The sequence below is a fragment of the Petromyzon marinus genome, chromosome 14 (genome assembly GCF_048934315.1).
Source record: "Petromyzon marinus isolate PM22_M1 ecotype Great Lakes invasive population chromosome 14, UKy_Petmar_22M1.pri1.0, whole genome shotgun sequence".
NCBI lineage: Eukaryota > Metazoa > Chordata > Hyperoartia > Petromyzontiformes > Petromyzontidae > Petromyzon > Petromyzon marinus.
In genome coordinates this window covers 12,556,494-12,572,500 of record NC_133680.1, presented here as the reverse complement: position 1 = coordinate 12,572,500, position 16,007 = coordinate 12,556,494, and the positions used below count along the sequence as shown (strand labels likewise).

The following is a 16,007-nucleotide window of genomic DNA, read 5'->3' as shown; positions in this document are numbered from 1 at the left end:
GGTGGGTGGGTGTGTGGGTGGGTGGGTGGGTGTGTATATGGGTGGGTGGGTGTGTATATGGGTGGGTGGGTGTGTATATGGGTGGGTGGGTGTGTATATGGGTGGGTGGGTGTGTATATGGGTGGGTGGGTGTGTATATGGGTGGGTGGGTGTGTATATGGGTGGGTGGGTGTGTATATGGGTGGGTGGGTGTGTATATGGGTGGGTGGGTGTGTATATGGGTGGGTGGGTGTGTATATGGGTGGGTGGGTGTGTATATGGGTGGGTGGGTGTGTATATGGGTGGGTGGGTGTGTATATGGGTGGGTGGGTGTGTATATGGGTGGGTGGGTGTGTATATGGGTGGGTGGGTGTGTATATGGGTGGGTGGGTGTGTATATGGGTGGGTGGGTGTGTATATGGGTGGGTGGGTGTGTATATGGGTGGGTGGGTGTGTATATGGGTGGGTGGGTGTGTATATGGGTGGGTGGGTGTGTATATGGGTGGGTGGGTGTGTATATGGGTGGGTGGGTGTGTATATGGGTGGGTGGGTGTGTATATGGGTGGGTGGGTGCGCTATGAACCTGGCGACCCAGGTTCGATTCCCGCTCACGACATACACCAATGACGATTATCTGAACCGGTCTTGGGCCTCTTCCCCTAGGTCGACTCGGCCTCAAATGAGTACCTGGTCCGGTGTGGTAACATCGCCACTGGGGGAGACAAAGGCGGCCGGGCGTGGTTGCTGGCTTCCACCCCCCTCGTGTGCCGTGCCAGCCTTCATAGGTGCTGTTGCTCGCCAACAGCGCTTGCCCCCCAAGTCTGTTAAAGGCCATCCAGGATCTTTGTTTTTCTTTGGGTGAGGGAATGGCATGCATTGAGGGGACATAGGTTCGTGGGTGTTTGTGCGCAAGGTGACCTGGTGATGTGTGTGTATGTCTACGTGTGTAGAGGACATGGGAACGCGTGTGTTGTGTGAGTGAAGCTTCCAGAATACAGTGTTTAAGGGTCTGACAGACAGGATGCTCCCAAAATCACTGCACCGCTTCCTGTTGCCACCTCCGATTGTGTTGAGCTCTCAGTCCGCTGCACGGTTTTTTTCCATGTTCAATGCGTGTGTGACGGTACAGTGCCGAAGCTGATTTTTTTTCTGTCTCAAACGCAGCTGTTTTGTAGAGAGACTGGCCACTGCCATACGAATGTGGAATTCTTACCACCGTCTCTCAAGGACTCGCAAGGATATTGGCACCGATCCATGCGACACAGTAACTGTGGCTTTAACGGGAAAACGCCGAGGCTTTTTCTTCACACGATTTGCCTAACCCTACTCCACGACATTTAAAGCAATTCATCTTTAAGGCAATTTCATTGAATCTCAGCACATATGCAGTGTGCACAAACAATAGGGTCTGCATTGTGTACGAGCTTGCACGACAAATTGGTCCTGTCAATGGCAGATAAAACGAATTAGCACCTTCAATTTCAGTAAACTGGAATTACGTTTTCCAAGACTGTGTTCTCATTATAGTGCCAACCACAATAAACCCGGGAATGGGCTGCAAAATATTAAGCTGCAAAACGACAACAAATCCAAGTTTAACAAAAAAAATTCCTGTGGTCAGAACAGTACGACCTGCAAATCGCCACCCTCCCCACCAGTCCCCATCCCCCGTGGCCTAGTTACTGACCCGGGAAAGACGCACCTTTCCGGGCAGGAATTCAGGCGAGGTCAGCAGAGGTTTTTTTTTGGGGGGGGAGCGTTATATAAGTGTGCTTACTGTTAACAGGCTTTTATAACAGATTGTTTTAGCGAAGTAAAAGCTTTTTTGATTTTCGCTTTGCAATGTCAAAATGTTTGGGATTCATATTGTATGGGGGGGGGGGGGTGGAATGTTTGATAGGAAAGTAGAGTAACACAACACTCCTCTTAACCGCAGCGATGTGGGCGATGAACATTGCAGACTCTATTATCCGTGATGTTATCTGCGAGTTCGCTCCGCTTATCCGTGAATCGATGTTGCGGATAACCGATGGGTATTCGGATAAATTTGTCACGACATTCCACCTATCTGCAAAAAAAAAACCGTGTGGATAAAAGGAGGCCATTCTTCGTCTTGGATATGGCTGATATAGATGCAGAGCAGCAGCAACAACTATGCAGGATGGGAGAGCCCACATATAACCGTGGGTGGATAACATGAAAAATAGACCAAGCATAAAGGGAGCTATAGCTTCTGCAAATAATCGGGGTCGCGGATGAGGAGTTCTACTCCACAGCACTGTAATATGATCAGCCATATTAACGATCCAAGGGAAAAATAACTATGAATAGGTGAATATATGGAGAATTGTCACTGATTTAATGCAGTAATTGGGATTTCCCTTCACCCGATGCCATTGCATTTGGTCAAGTAAATCTGCAATACCTCCCCATGTCTTCCCATTCACCATTGATGATCGTGTCTTTATCATCTTCTTACCTAATGTACACTGCATGGGAAAAGTAATGTATGCTGATGATCGTTCGATCACAAAACATGGGGAAAAATAAATTAATGCTGATAAACGAGACTGGGTCACTTTGTTCTCGAGTGTGGAATTAAAATAGAATGCGCCATTGTTTTTAAAAGAACGTGGCAAAGTATTTTTTTTTTTTATAAACGGTGTGAAGAATTGTGGCGAACACCTATGCTACAAGGTGGCACTACAATAGTATCTGAAGTGTCAACGGGCCCTGCGCCATTCAAGGACTATGCAATGGACTGCAGTGTTCTTTTTTGCTGTTGACTAAAATGGAGCATAGATCAGTGATGGGCAACCCAGACGAGTTAGTGGGCCACATAAGCGGCCCTCCTTCACCTCCTTGGCCACTAACCGTGACCCAATACATCAACCCGAGACCCACTGAGACCAGGCCACCACGAGGGGCACCAGGGGACACATGCAGCCCGCGGGCCGCAGGTTACCAACCACTGGCATGGATGCTAATTTCTTCCTGTGCTATGTACATGTACATCCACTGCTGGATGAAGGCCTCCCCACGTCGCACGAGTGGTGGGGGTTTTTGAACGTACTTCACCACGCTGAGCAGTGTGGGTTGATGACATCGTCAAGTCCTAGACCATGAGAGAATAGAAGTACAGTACAATTTGGAAGTGGTGTCTACGACTTGATCCTGCAGTGTTTGTGTATGGCGGTCACCCATTCAAGCAGTATCCAGCATCTAACCTAAGCTTCCAAGATCTGAAGAGATCTGGTGTATTTCGTGCAATCTGGTCAAAAAGTAGACATCCAATTATTAATAGCGATGTGGGGGACGAACATTATCCTAGATGTTACCGGCAAATTTCTACCGCTTATCCACAAACAAAAAATAGCAGATAATACGATGAATCTGCAGCGTGAATCCCCTTATGCATGAAACATTCCACGATTAAGCTACTGAATGAAACACACCTTGTGTTAAACACCTGCGATACAGCGTGTTTTTGAAGTGTCCTCAGAAGATTTATGAAATGATTATGAATACGTTGTACCTCCTTTGACGTATGGATCACAAACATGGGATACTATACATCAAACCATTAAACAGCGTACTCCTATTATCCTGTTGTAAATATAGAGCATGCAGAATGTATCCATAAATGACCAGATGGTTATTCAAGTCTACTTCCAAAAGTAATGCATCTTAATGGGCACTCAACTGCTTAGGCAAAGGACATTTATTGATCGCTATCGCATGTCACGATGGGTTATTGGCACCTACTGGCGATAAGTAAGCTGTAATAAAGACATAATGAAACACAGCTCGCAAGTTAAACTTTAAAGCATTGTAGAAATTATTAAATGCATGTGCCCATATCTTTAGCCTTCTAAATTGCAACTAAATACTGTAGGTCATTAATCTGCAAGCACACAGAAGCTGGTTCCACTTCTCCCATCTAATTAACCACTGACAGAGAAAGCACAGGCATTGTTAAACAATTTTCCCATTCATTCTATTTAATTTGTACTATCAGCATCGAAATAGGTGCTACAAATATACACACATATGCGCACAAATCGCACTACGCATTAGCTTGTCTAAATGACAATTAAGTATAAGGTATTTATTATGAAATTATACTACAGGCCATTAGATATAGATCAGTACGTGAGTTTATGCAGTGCCGAATGTAAAGGGATAGATCCTAGAGGATTACGTTGTCTTCACAGTGTACCAGCCGATAGGATATTGCTGATACAAGATCGTGAATACTTTAATTTATTTTGAACGCTGTTATTTATTTTATCTGCACATTAACGCATGGGGGCACTGGGGAAACGAGACTGCGTTTTTAGAACAAGTGGCAGCAGAGTACAGTACTTACATTGATTGTACTTACAGACTATGAGAAGGCTGACTAATAGGTCCACTTTACAGGGTCAAACTGAGTTTATGTTGTTAGTGGCATCGTCATATTTTCCTTCATCAGCCGCTCGCGTGTCATGACCGGTGAAAAACAACATCTGCTCAGAGACGTTGGCACAATGCAGCCTCGCAGCGGCCTTATTGAACGCAGTAAAGCAGAGTGCGCCGTCCTCACATACGTTGGCACGAACAAGAGGTAGGGGGTTAACGTGGCACAGTGGTTTAGCAACGACGCAGTAAAAAAACAAACGGGGTTAACCGAAATTTTGATTCCCGGCCATGGCTAACATCAGTGGCGAATAATTTCTCAACCGGTCCCGGGGGCAACCCATTGCGCCAAAACCAACAACTACCCCCAGTGTGATGAAGCCCCCCGTGATCAATGCCGGGTGAGAAGGCTTTCACCCAGCAGCTGATTAACAAAGAACCGCTATTAGTTGTTTCACGAGGAATACAGTACACTGCATTGTAATAATTACTGGAATACCGTATAGTGCTGCAGTCACTTTCATGGGGAAGCAGTTGACAGATGGAGAGAACAGTTGTGTGTTCTATTTATGTTGTTTGTTGCCAATGAGCCACAATGTGTAAATAAACACATTTTAAATGGGCCCATCCAAGTTCTATGGCCTGTGGTTTGTGACTACAGTTCACCCACACGAGCCGGGGAGGGGGGGGGGCATTATAATCATAAAATGCTTCGGTTTATCACTTTTTATTGGCTGGAATCGCACCACAAGAAGTCCCTCTGCTGTGCCCATTCAAGTGGCCTGAAAGATGGTCTCGTGAAATTGCACGCGCTTAATGCGTTACCACAGAGAAAAGACGTGTCACTTTAGAGTGTTTTTGGAAACGCATGGCTTGAGGAGGGTTGACACCAAGAGGACAAACCAAAGTGGGGTTAAATATTTTGGCATATTATAAAATTTATTTCAGAAGAGCATTCTTAAATTTGGATCTTACTACAGTATACAGAAGAAGAAAAAACGAATTGTAATTCGTGTTTCTTAATGATTGCATGTTAATGTTTTTTGTATTGTGGTATCATGAATTATATTCCAATCGTGCTAATTGCATCATGCCATGGAGTGGTAAACTTTCACCTTCAACAATAATACCTAGTAGAATGTCAGATCATGCCATGCCTCACAAGGTGATAAAAGCACAAATACTATACTTGTCACTTCAGCGGACCGCTCTTATCCAGCATTACAGGGTGTTCCCAAATTGAGTAAAAAAAATACCAAGTAAAAGTCACGTGATTTTCATTGCACAGTCAATCGCAGACAAAGCTAAAGCGCGCAACTACATGAAGTCGATACCCTTGAGCATCTGGTTTAATCGCGGGTGGCTGTATACATTTGAACCCAGGATCTCACAGTGCTGTCAACCTCACAGCGGACATTGACATTTGCCTCTCGAGCCACCTGGCCACATCTATATTCTAAATACTCACTTAAAGCTGTCACGTAAAAAAATAACACAGCTGACATTCAAATTGCAATGTTAAAAATGGCTTACACGCCCTCGCCAGGGCACTGATCCAGCTCTCCCACACTAACCTACACGCGTGCCTAGAAGCAACGCGAACAGCCACACCACCACCACCACATGGGCCACTGTGTTCATTTATGCAGCCGTGGCACATCAGGCAGTGATGATGCCACGCTTATAGCTTGATATCACTGCGAGAGGAGTCATCGGGAGTGGGCAGCTGTGTAAGGCAATGAGACAAGTGCCTCCGATGTTTATTGCCTACACTAGGGGACGTGCTCAATCAAGCCTTGAGTGGCGGTAATCTTTATCCGCGCTCCCAAGTCAGTGGTGGAAAAGTACTTACGCACAAATATTTTCACGCCCCTATCCCCTAGCCTTGCGTCTTCCGCCGTTCCCCGTTAGAAATTGAACATGCTATCTTAACGAGTCGATGTGCTTTCACCGTGGTCCAAACAAAGGAATCGATTAGAGACGTCACATCCATTGATTGTGGACGTAACCAATAAAGCCTCCTTTGTTTTCTGATTAATTACCCTGCCAATAGGATAAATCAGCATAGGGTGCACGGAAAACACCGCGAGAGCGTTACAACAGCCCACACGCGGTGATCGGTTTGACAGCCAGCTAAAGAGAAAGGTGACCTTTTTGAAACCACGCTTCAGCGATGCAGCAGGGTGCCAGGTTTGGCACGAGGGTCATCTGGTAGTGTGATTGCGGGAGGGAGGGGCGGGAGGGGCCCTAACCTCACCTCTATCTCAGTAAAACAAAAAACTAACGCTTTATTTTCTTTTCTTCGAAGCATTGCTTTTCCCCCCCAGTAAAAATTTAATATATTTCAACTGCGCTCTTGTCGTCACGTCACGAGGAGGATAAATAACCATTTGGAATGCTCGCAGTATGCAGGGTGGATCATCTTGTATCAGAGAATGGCCCTCTGAGATAATGTCACAGAAGTACATCTACACTTACTTCCTTAAGCCTCTTTATTCACGAGGGGCACTCTTCACATTCCTTGAAAAGAATGTTCATTTCTTGTAAACAACCTTTTTAATTCTTGGGGCCCTGTAAAGAAGCCAACTTTAGTGAAAGCACCAACTTATTTTTTAAAACTCCAGGCTGAGTCAATGATGATCTCGCTACATTTGAAATACGAGTTTAATCTATGGGTGGCTGCCAAGGCACAAACCCAGAATCTCACGTGCACTGATCGCTGGCCACCTCAAAATTAATTAATGTGCTGTTAAGTAAGCCACCGGGATATACAGCCGCGGTGTACCGGTTAGCACACTGGACTTGCAATCCAGAGATCACCGGTCCCAATCCCACCCTGCAGCAGGTGATAAAGGAGGCAAGTTTCTTAAACCCCCCCCCCCACCTCTGTCCACCCATCTAATAACCCGTTCCGAGACATCTGCAAGTCGCTGGGTGGGTGTCCCGTTTACCACTGAATCTCGGAACGCGCAAGCGGTTAGCGTTCATTTTATTTAGAGGCGCAGCGCCGTTGTTTTTAAAGACATTGTACTCACCGCAGAGAACTGCAGCGACATGACCGCACTACTCTTTCTATAGCCGGCGCCAAACTGTTCCATACGCCCTCCCGCATGGCCTTGTGGGAGCCTCATTACCGATAAAGTTATTTAATTTTAGTTTTTTTTCAGTGCTCATTCGGATGGCGTACACGTACATCAAAGGAACGGAATCAGAAGAGAAAGTTAGCAAGACATTTCAGGGCTACACGTGTATCTACATAGATATAAGCCACACATACCAGTGTGTGCTATACACAGAAAAGGGTCTAAATGGTTGGTCCATCAGTGCGTGGCCTCCCTGGGCCAGAGTTTCTCAGCAGCATTTGTTCAAGCAGGCAAACTCTAGACTTATTTTGACTGTCACCAGGAGATTGTGGCCTGTTAAAACGAATTGTGTCTAGTTTCCTGATGTTGCACGCGAGAGCTACCCATGGACACGAAGGGGGCTCAATCAGCACAGTACAGCAGCGTGGTACAACACATTTCATGTACCGTCTTGGTGGATTTGTGCATTGTAAAAAACAGGGTTGTCTGTTCATGAGGGTTCTTGTTTCACCACATGAAGATACATTCAAATCTCGATTTGGGTCCATCACACTCAAACAGGTTTCTGGAGCAGTGTTTTTGCAAAACATTTGTTCAAAAGTCGGAAAACTGTAGACGAGGCTTTTTTATCTTTTGAGTCTCATACCGCATTAAACGGGCCAGTCCTCTCAACAACTCAGTGGAAACGGGTCAAACACGTGTCACCTTAAACAAATCCCACCGCAAAACCACTTGGTGCAAAATGACCTTCACAGGCTAGTGAACTCAAATGTGAAAGCATTTCACTTTGAAGTGGCGATTCAGGTCCACGTCTGTTTATCTATTGTCGAATTGCATATCACCGTACTTGCGATCCAGCAGCAATACACACAATACACGTTGTAAAATAATATCACAGCACGTGTCATGCCACACAACCGTGCGCAGAGATAAAGTGTGATCAACGGTATGCTGTGAAGCACGGTCGTTTGAATAGTACACTGCATTGCTCTGTTTATGCAATGTACATTTGTGAAAGTTATTGATGAGGAATTCATGCATTGTAAAGCTCATCTCTGTTTAAACAATTATAAACTGTGCATCAAAATCAGTTCACTTCCTCCTGTGAAGCGAGTACTTGAATAACCTTTAACACCTTCTTTGCTTGTAGTCAAATCAAATCCCAAATTTGTAAAAAAAGTTACAATTTTCGCGACATAGTTTTTACTGAACAAATCTCTCGTGCAATGTCTTACAATTACTGCAATCATAATGGTCATTCGTATTGGTGTCACTACGAAAACATCGAACATAGTACTCCAATTGACAAACCATTGAATCAAAACTGGCGTTCAGAACAATGGCATTAACACCCATGGTTATGTAATGTGAATATAGTATGAGGGTATTCTGCAAATTGGCCTCGACTTTCCCGCGGAGCTAGATGGCGATCATCTGTAGGCAGAGCCAGAAGCTGGGTAGGACAGTATGCTTCAGTCCATCTTCACCATTCCACTCTGCACAGCAAAAAAAGACCCCGGTGCAGCCTTAACAGACTGTTGGGACAAGTGCTGTTAGCGAGCACCTATGAAAGGCCGGCACGGCACGCGTGGATGTGGGTGGGTGGCCTGCATCACGCCCGACCGCCTTTGTCTCCCTAGTGACGATAATTACACACGACGCCAGTTACTAATTTGTGGCTGAATCGATTTCGGGGAGGCCCAGGACCGGTTTAGGCAATCGTCACTGGTGTTGTCCGTGAGCGAGAATCGAACTCGGGTCACCGGGTCCATAACGCAGCACGCCAACCGCGGCACTACCGCTCCTGACAACTCCAAACAAAGACAAAGATTCCCCGTGTAGCCTTAACAGACTGTTGGGGCAAGTGCTGTTAACGAGCACCTATAGCATCACACACACACACTGCCAGTGAAGCTGCTTCTCATCGGGCAGCACCGTGGGAAAAGTTTGGCCGCTTTCATGAGCGTTTGTTGAAACAACTGTACCGGATATTCAAACCTGCTTTTTATTTCTTCAAACAACAATCCTTGTTTTTGATGTGCTGTGTTGGGATTGTATAGTACAGCAAAAACCCCGGTTTTACGTCGGGGATGCGTTCCTGAAATGTGCGACGACCAATAACAAAACGACGTAAATCAAAGCGATTCACAGGGTAGGTGGGGAGGCGAAGGCCGAGAGGCGACGGATAACGAGAATGGACGGACGATGCTGCCGGCGACGTGAGTGTGGGTCGAGATGATGCAAATCAGGTAGCGGCATTAAAGCGACGACGTATTTTTGAAACGACGTAAAAGGGGGGAAGACGTAAATCTGGGTATTACTGTACTCATATCAAACCTATATAGGCCCACATGAAGGCATAGAAAACCTATTGAACGCACCAACCACATTTGCTCATGACAGGCAGCCATGCCAAAAACACTGCAGCCAAGAAGGTGTACTGAGAGCAATGCTGCAAGTGCGTCTGTGCGAGTGTGTACCTGCTGCAGTGTGTAAACATTGCCACCGGGGAGATCAAGGCTATACGGGGGATCTTTGTCTTGTATTGGTTACCAATATTGCAAGCGTGTCAAGAGGTAACTAATGATGCGCGTATGCTTGTGTGCGTGTTTGAGTGCGGTAGAGCGCGGGGAGCGGTAGCGCGTTGTGCTACGAAGCCGGCGACCCAAGTTCGATGCCCGCTCACGGCCAACACCAGTGACGATTATTTGAACCGGTCCTGGGCCTCCCCTTGGTCGACTCTGCCTCAAATGAGTGCCTGGTGCGGTGTGTAAAATCAACGCCACTTGGGAGACAAAGGCGGCCGGGCGTGGTGCTGGCCACCCACCCCCGGGGGTGGGTTGCCAGCCTTCATAGGTGCTCGCTAACAGCACTTGCCCCAACAATCTGGTTAAGGCTATACGGGTGATCTTTGTCTTTGTGCGGTGAAGCAGTTATTTTGCAGAATATGCTTCGATTCCTGGTGTGGCCCGAGATCAATCCCCCACCAGTGTACTACAGTGGCACATGGTGGCATCTGGCTAGGCCTGTAATGAGCTCTCCCATATAGGTCACCCCCAGCTTTAAAAAAATTACAACACCGATGGCTGTTGTGGGGAAAACAAAGGCGGCCGGACGTGATGGTGGTGGTTGTTTGGTGGTCATTAAGCTAATTTCTAAGCATATTTATCCAATAGCTAGAGCAAAACTGCATGGATGATCTTTGCCTCTCTGCTGTGCACCAGTAACCGACTGTCTAAAATACAACAAAATGTCTGTGCGCTCCATGTGTATGTGTGTGCTCCGTCAAAATACGTCAAATCGATTCCCTACCGTGGCGGGTTGTGCTTGGGCAACACACCTTTGTGTCAACTGCGTTGTTGTTGTTGCTGCTACTGCTGCTAACGGAGCCCTGTGGATGTTCGTTGTCTGGCATCAGCAAATGTTGCCAGGGCTGCCGTGTGCATGCAAGCGGGGATTTCAAATGCGGATTCTATGCAGAATCAAAAAATGTTGCAAAGGTGTTGTTTGCAAAAGTATTGTGTGTGTGTGTGTTTTGTAGATTATTACAAGTGTGTCTCGTAGACTTTATTGCAAGTGTGTGTGTGTGTATTGTGATGATGCAAACCTTGTGCGCACGCTATCACACATGATACAAGCACGCGCATGATGTAAATGTTGCAAATGATGCGTTTCCCAACGGAATCTCCCCTGCTGTGTAATTTAACAGAATTGCTGCATTCGCATGCGCGAGCATTAAACAGCGGAACAAAAGCGTGACGGCATCCACTCATTGGTCAGTTCAGAAAAATACAGCGCAGCGTTATCTCGAGTGAGAAGTGCGATTTACGCGTTTAATAAACAAAGATGGTAGTGTGTGTTGCCACATTTCAGCTCCATCATAACGGCTACCCAACACTGCCGTGGCTCGTTGTTGTTTAGCCAAGCAGAACACGAGGATGTTAGACATTGGTGTAACCGTAGCGTGAGAACGTCACTCACACCAGAGGGCAAAACAATGGGTTCAGTCCACAACCACCAACAACAGCACCACCATTGCCATCATAACCATTTCCATCCCTTGAACAACAGCACCAATGTCACCACCATCTTTTCACAACATTGTCACATCCGCTCAGAGCCGCCACCACCACCACCATCATATTAACCATCATTATTACCATTATAAGAACCATCATGATAACATCATCATCATCATATCTCCAAGAACACATCGTGGCAGACATCACAATCATTATAGAATTGTAACTGTGCATAATCATTAACCACCACCATCATATCACCTAAACTATCACCAGGACCATAATAATCTCATGACCAATAGCGTGGTATTCATCATCAGCAGCATGTGTCATTGTAAGCATCACTTCCACTCCCCATTAGGATCGTTTCCACTCCGTCACGCCAATGTCATCTGATATAAATCACTACCATTACCATCGCCATCACATCATCTCAGGCAGCATAACATCTGAACCATTCACAATCACCATAAACATCATAACAATTATCATCACACCTTCTGAATCATCCCTATCATCATAGCATTGCAAATACCATTACAAGCATCATTGTACTATTACGTTCCATGATATAATCACGGTCATATCGTAACCACCACAATCATCATTAATAATCAACATTACTATCATAACTACTATATCACTATCACCATGGCTGTATAACCATTACCATTCACCAGCATAAATCAATCAGCAATATTATCACTATCACCATTTTTACAATCAACACCACCACCACCACTTTCACTGTTAAAATCACCGTGGGCAAAACGACACCATCACTCTCATTACCATACCATCAGACCGATAACCATAATCACAACACCTCTTCATCATTATCATCAACCACAGCTCCCAACATCACCAGAAACAACACCGCCACAACTATCACAATGTTGCTAATAATGACACACGGTGGTTGTCAGTGGGTGTACAGGAATTGCAACACAGCGAGGTTTGGACTAGAGGAGGAGGAGAGATGGCACCGATCAAACCATCAGCCCCCCACCCACCCCCCTAAATCTCTCTCAATATACAAAGAACCCCCGTATAGCCTTTAAGCTGACCGATTAGGGGACGTTCTGTTAGAGAGCACCTATTAAGGCGCCGTACACACACGGGCAAGCTGGGGGGGGGGGGCATTAACACAAACAGCACCGCCAACCCCTACCCAGCTCTCCAAAGACAAAGATCACCCGTGTAGCCTCAACAGACTGTTGGGGGCAAGTGCTGTTAGCGAGCAGCACCTGTGAAGGCCGACACGGCACACGAGGGGGTGGGGGTTGGCCAGCACCACGCCCGGCCGCCTTTGTCTCCCCAGCAGCGAGGTTTACTACGCTCCGCTACACCAGGTACACGCATTTGAGGCCGAGTCGACCTAGGGGATGTGTCGACCGTGAGCGGGAATCGAACTCGGGCTCGACGGGTTTCGAAGCGCAACACGACCGCTCCCCCACATCTCACCGTGACCACACACACACACGTGTGGTAACATGCATGTACTGAGCTCCCCGTCACCTGCACACACACACACGTGTGGCAACATGCATGTACTGAGCTCTCGTTACCTGCACACACACACGTGGCAACATGCATGTACGGGCCTCCCCGTCACCTGCACACACACACACACGTGGCAACATGCATGTACGGGGCTCCCCGTCACCTGCACACACACACACACGTGTGGCAACATGCATGTACGGGGCTCCCCGTCACCTGCACACACACGTGTGGCAACATGCATGTACGGGGCTCCCCGTCACCTGCACTCACACATACACGTGTGGAACATGCATGTACGGGGATCCCCGTCACCTGCACACACACACACGTGTGGAACATGCATGTACGGGGCTCCCCGTCACCTGCACACACACATACACGTGTGGAACATGCATGTACGGGGCTCCCCGTCATCTGCACTCACACACACGTGTGGAACATGCATGTACGGGGCTCCCTGTCACCTGCACACACTTCGAGAGAGACAAAGACCCCCCCTCCCTACCCCGCATGGAAGCCCGGCGCTCACACACATTGACGCAGGTCAATGTTTGTGCCCGGCGCCTGTGGGCGAGCACCCGTGGATGGACACGGCTCGTTTGGGAAGATGATGCAGCAGCAGCAGCAACAACACCACCAGCACGCCCGGTCGCCTTTGTCTCCCCCCCCCCCCCCCCGTGCTGATGTGTTTCACACCGCGGTAAACCCAGCGCAGTTACAAGCGGCCAGCGGTTGCGAGGAGGCACGGAGGGCGTTGAACCCCGACGGGGGCGACCCCCGCTAGCGAGCGAGCGAGCGAAATCTGTTTCAGGCGCGGACATCGCCGCACTATCTCTCTCGCACACGAAGACACGCACACAGAGAGACAGAGAGAGATGTGTGTACACGCACACGCGCGGAGATAGACACAGGCGACATTGGCGTACCTCCTCCACGCTGCTGCGAGGAAGGCGACGCTCGTGATCTCAGTGCTGCTGCTCCGGTGGCTGATGCAGCAGCAGCAGCAGCACGGTCGGTCTCTCCTCGCTCCTCCCTCCCACGGTGCACAGCAGCGGCCTGTGTGGGGGATGGGAGGGGGCGAGGAGGGAGGAGGAAGAGGAGAGACGGGGAACGGGAGAGAGAGAGAGAGAGGAAGAGAGAGAGAGGGGGCTGGCTGGCTGGCTGGGGTGGTGGTGGTGCTGCTGTTGATGGGGGGAAGGGGAGAGACGTGGAGAGAGCGCGGAGATTGAGAGGATGGAGAAAGGTTGGTGGTGGTTGTGATGATGGGGGAAGAGAGAGAGGGGGTTGGAAGTTGTGGTGATGGTAGGAAGAGAGAAGGAGGAGAGCGTGAAATCTTTTGTGAAATATTTCGTTTAAAAAGGGGGGGCACATAAAGCAAAGCACTGAAAATAAAAAAAACGAAAAAACTAAATGATGAACGAAGCAAAGTGCCGACTACACCGAGCATCTTCTTGTTTCCTCTGATCGTAAAAAAAGAGATGGATGGATTGTGGAGGTAAGGTTGAGTCGAGGCAGTCTCTTCACTTGCCCCTCTCTCTCCATGGTTTAATGCCAACAATGCCACAGCTATTCCCCATTGAACGCGATGCCCGTGCAATCGAATTCCTGGGTGCAGTGGCGTAGTGACGACATTATCAGCTCAGGGGGAGTCGGTGTGCGGCAATTTGTCAGGTGTTGCCCCAATATTTGCTTTGTCTCGCACGGTGGCTGTCAAGGGGCCCCCCAACTCGTAGCTTTGGCCACTAGGGGGATTGGGGCCAAGGCACCCATCCCCCTGCCCCCACGCTCGCTACGCTACTGGGTGCAGATGATGCAAGATTCTGATCGTGGGCACCAAGACTCGTGCGTGGTCGCCATCAGCATCGCCGTCATCAGCATCGCCATCATCAGCATCGCCAACATCATCATCAACATCGCATCGCCATCATCAGCATAGCCATCATCATCAACATCGCCATCACCAACATCGCATCGCCATCATCACATCGCCAGAATGCGCAGTCCGCACACGGCATTCGTATTGGAACATCTGTGACAAAGAGCTTCATAGCTCATCGGATTCCTCGAGTCTAATTCAAGATTCTGATTGATATGGAACGCGTCCGCCGTGGAGACAGTGATTTACATAATCTCGTGTGCAGGGAGCTGGGTGGGCGATTATTACGTCGCGAGAAATGATGGTTTCAGGGGTCGGACTTAGTCCAGCAGTAGATTGATCATGGTTGATTATTTATATTATATATACAGTATATATGTATACTGTTTTGTGTATCTGTGGCAATATCACTCCGGATAAGCCTGGTCTCGTGAGATCTGGAAAGCTCATTTTGTTTACTAGGTAAGGCCCACTGAGCTGTATAGCTCTTTCTCCAGAAGCGACTGGCCACAAATGAAGGCTCAACAAAGTGGCTTATCGCGTGAAATTTGACATCAGCCAAATGCTTTACATTTCTGAATGTGGAGGGAAAAAAAGGCCTGGAGAAAAATCCACGCGACCACGGGGAGAGAGACCATGCAAATTCAAACATATACAAGCATCGTCTGGGTCGGAATCGAAACCCACGAACTCCTGCATAGCAGGCGTGGTAGTTAACATCTCGCCACCCATGGCACCCTAAGCAGGGGTTGAGCCTGGATAGTGATGGGTCGTTGCAGACCGTGTGAACAGCAGAGGGCAGTGCAGGAAGAGCCGTGACTATTCACCACTCACCAACCTCAACTCGCACTTACCAGCCTGGTGCAGTTACTTTACAGTATGATCAAACAACCCCCAGTGAACCGCACGGTTTGGAAAGGCCCTCATCCAGCAGTGGATTGACACGAGGGTTATACATGGATATATAGAGATCAGTATATACTACACACACACTGCCCTGTGTTCACATGTATGTAACTGTATGGAGCAGATGGAAGTCTATGGCAGGTCAACACTGAGAAAAGGCCTCTATACATATTACATTAGCCCCATGTATTACATTACTTTACTGGGACATTTTTCACATTGAGGGCTATTTGACTA

At 47.8% G+C, this 16,007-nt stretch overlaps 1 protein-coding gene across 4 annotated transcripts in view; it reads right to left on the bottom strand.

Annotated features, from left to right (window-relative positions):
• Window positions 1-14,110, bottom strand: part of CDK17 (cyclin dependent kinase 17) — a 198,931-nt gene extending 184,821 nt beyond the window's left edge. For 2 of the 4 annotated variants that reach the window (XM_076067091.1, XM_076067092.1), the window contains exon 1: window positions 13,915-14,109. The gene's annotated coding sequence lies outside the window, so the exon portion shown is untranslated. Of the gene's footprint in view, window positions 1-13,914 lie in introns of all 4 variants that reach the window. The other 2 variants (XM_076067093.1, XM_076067094.1) reach the window with 2 other exon arrangements.
• Between the last annotated feature and the right edge of the window lie 1,897 nt (window positions 14,111-16,007).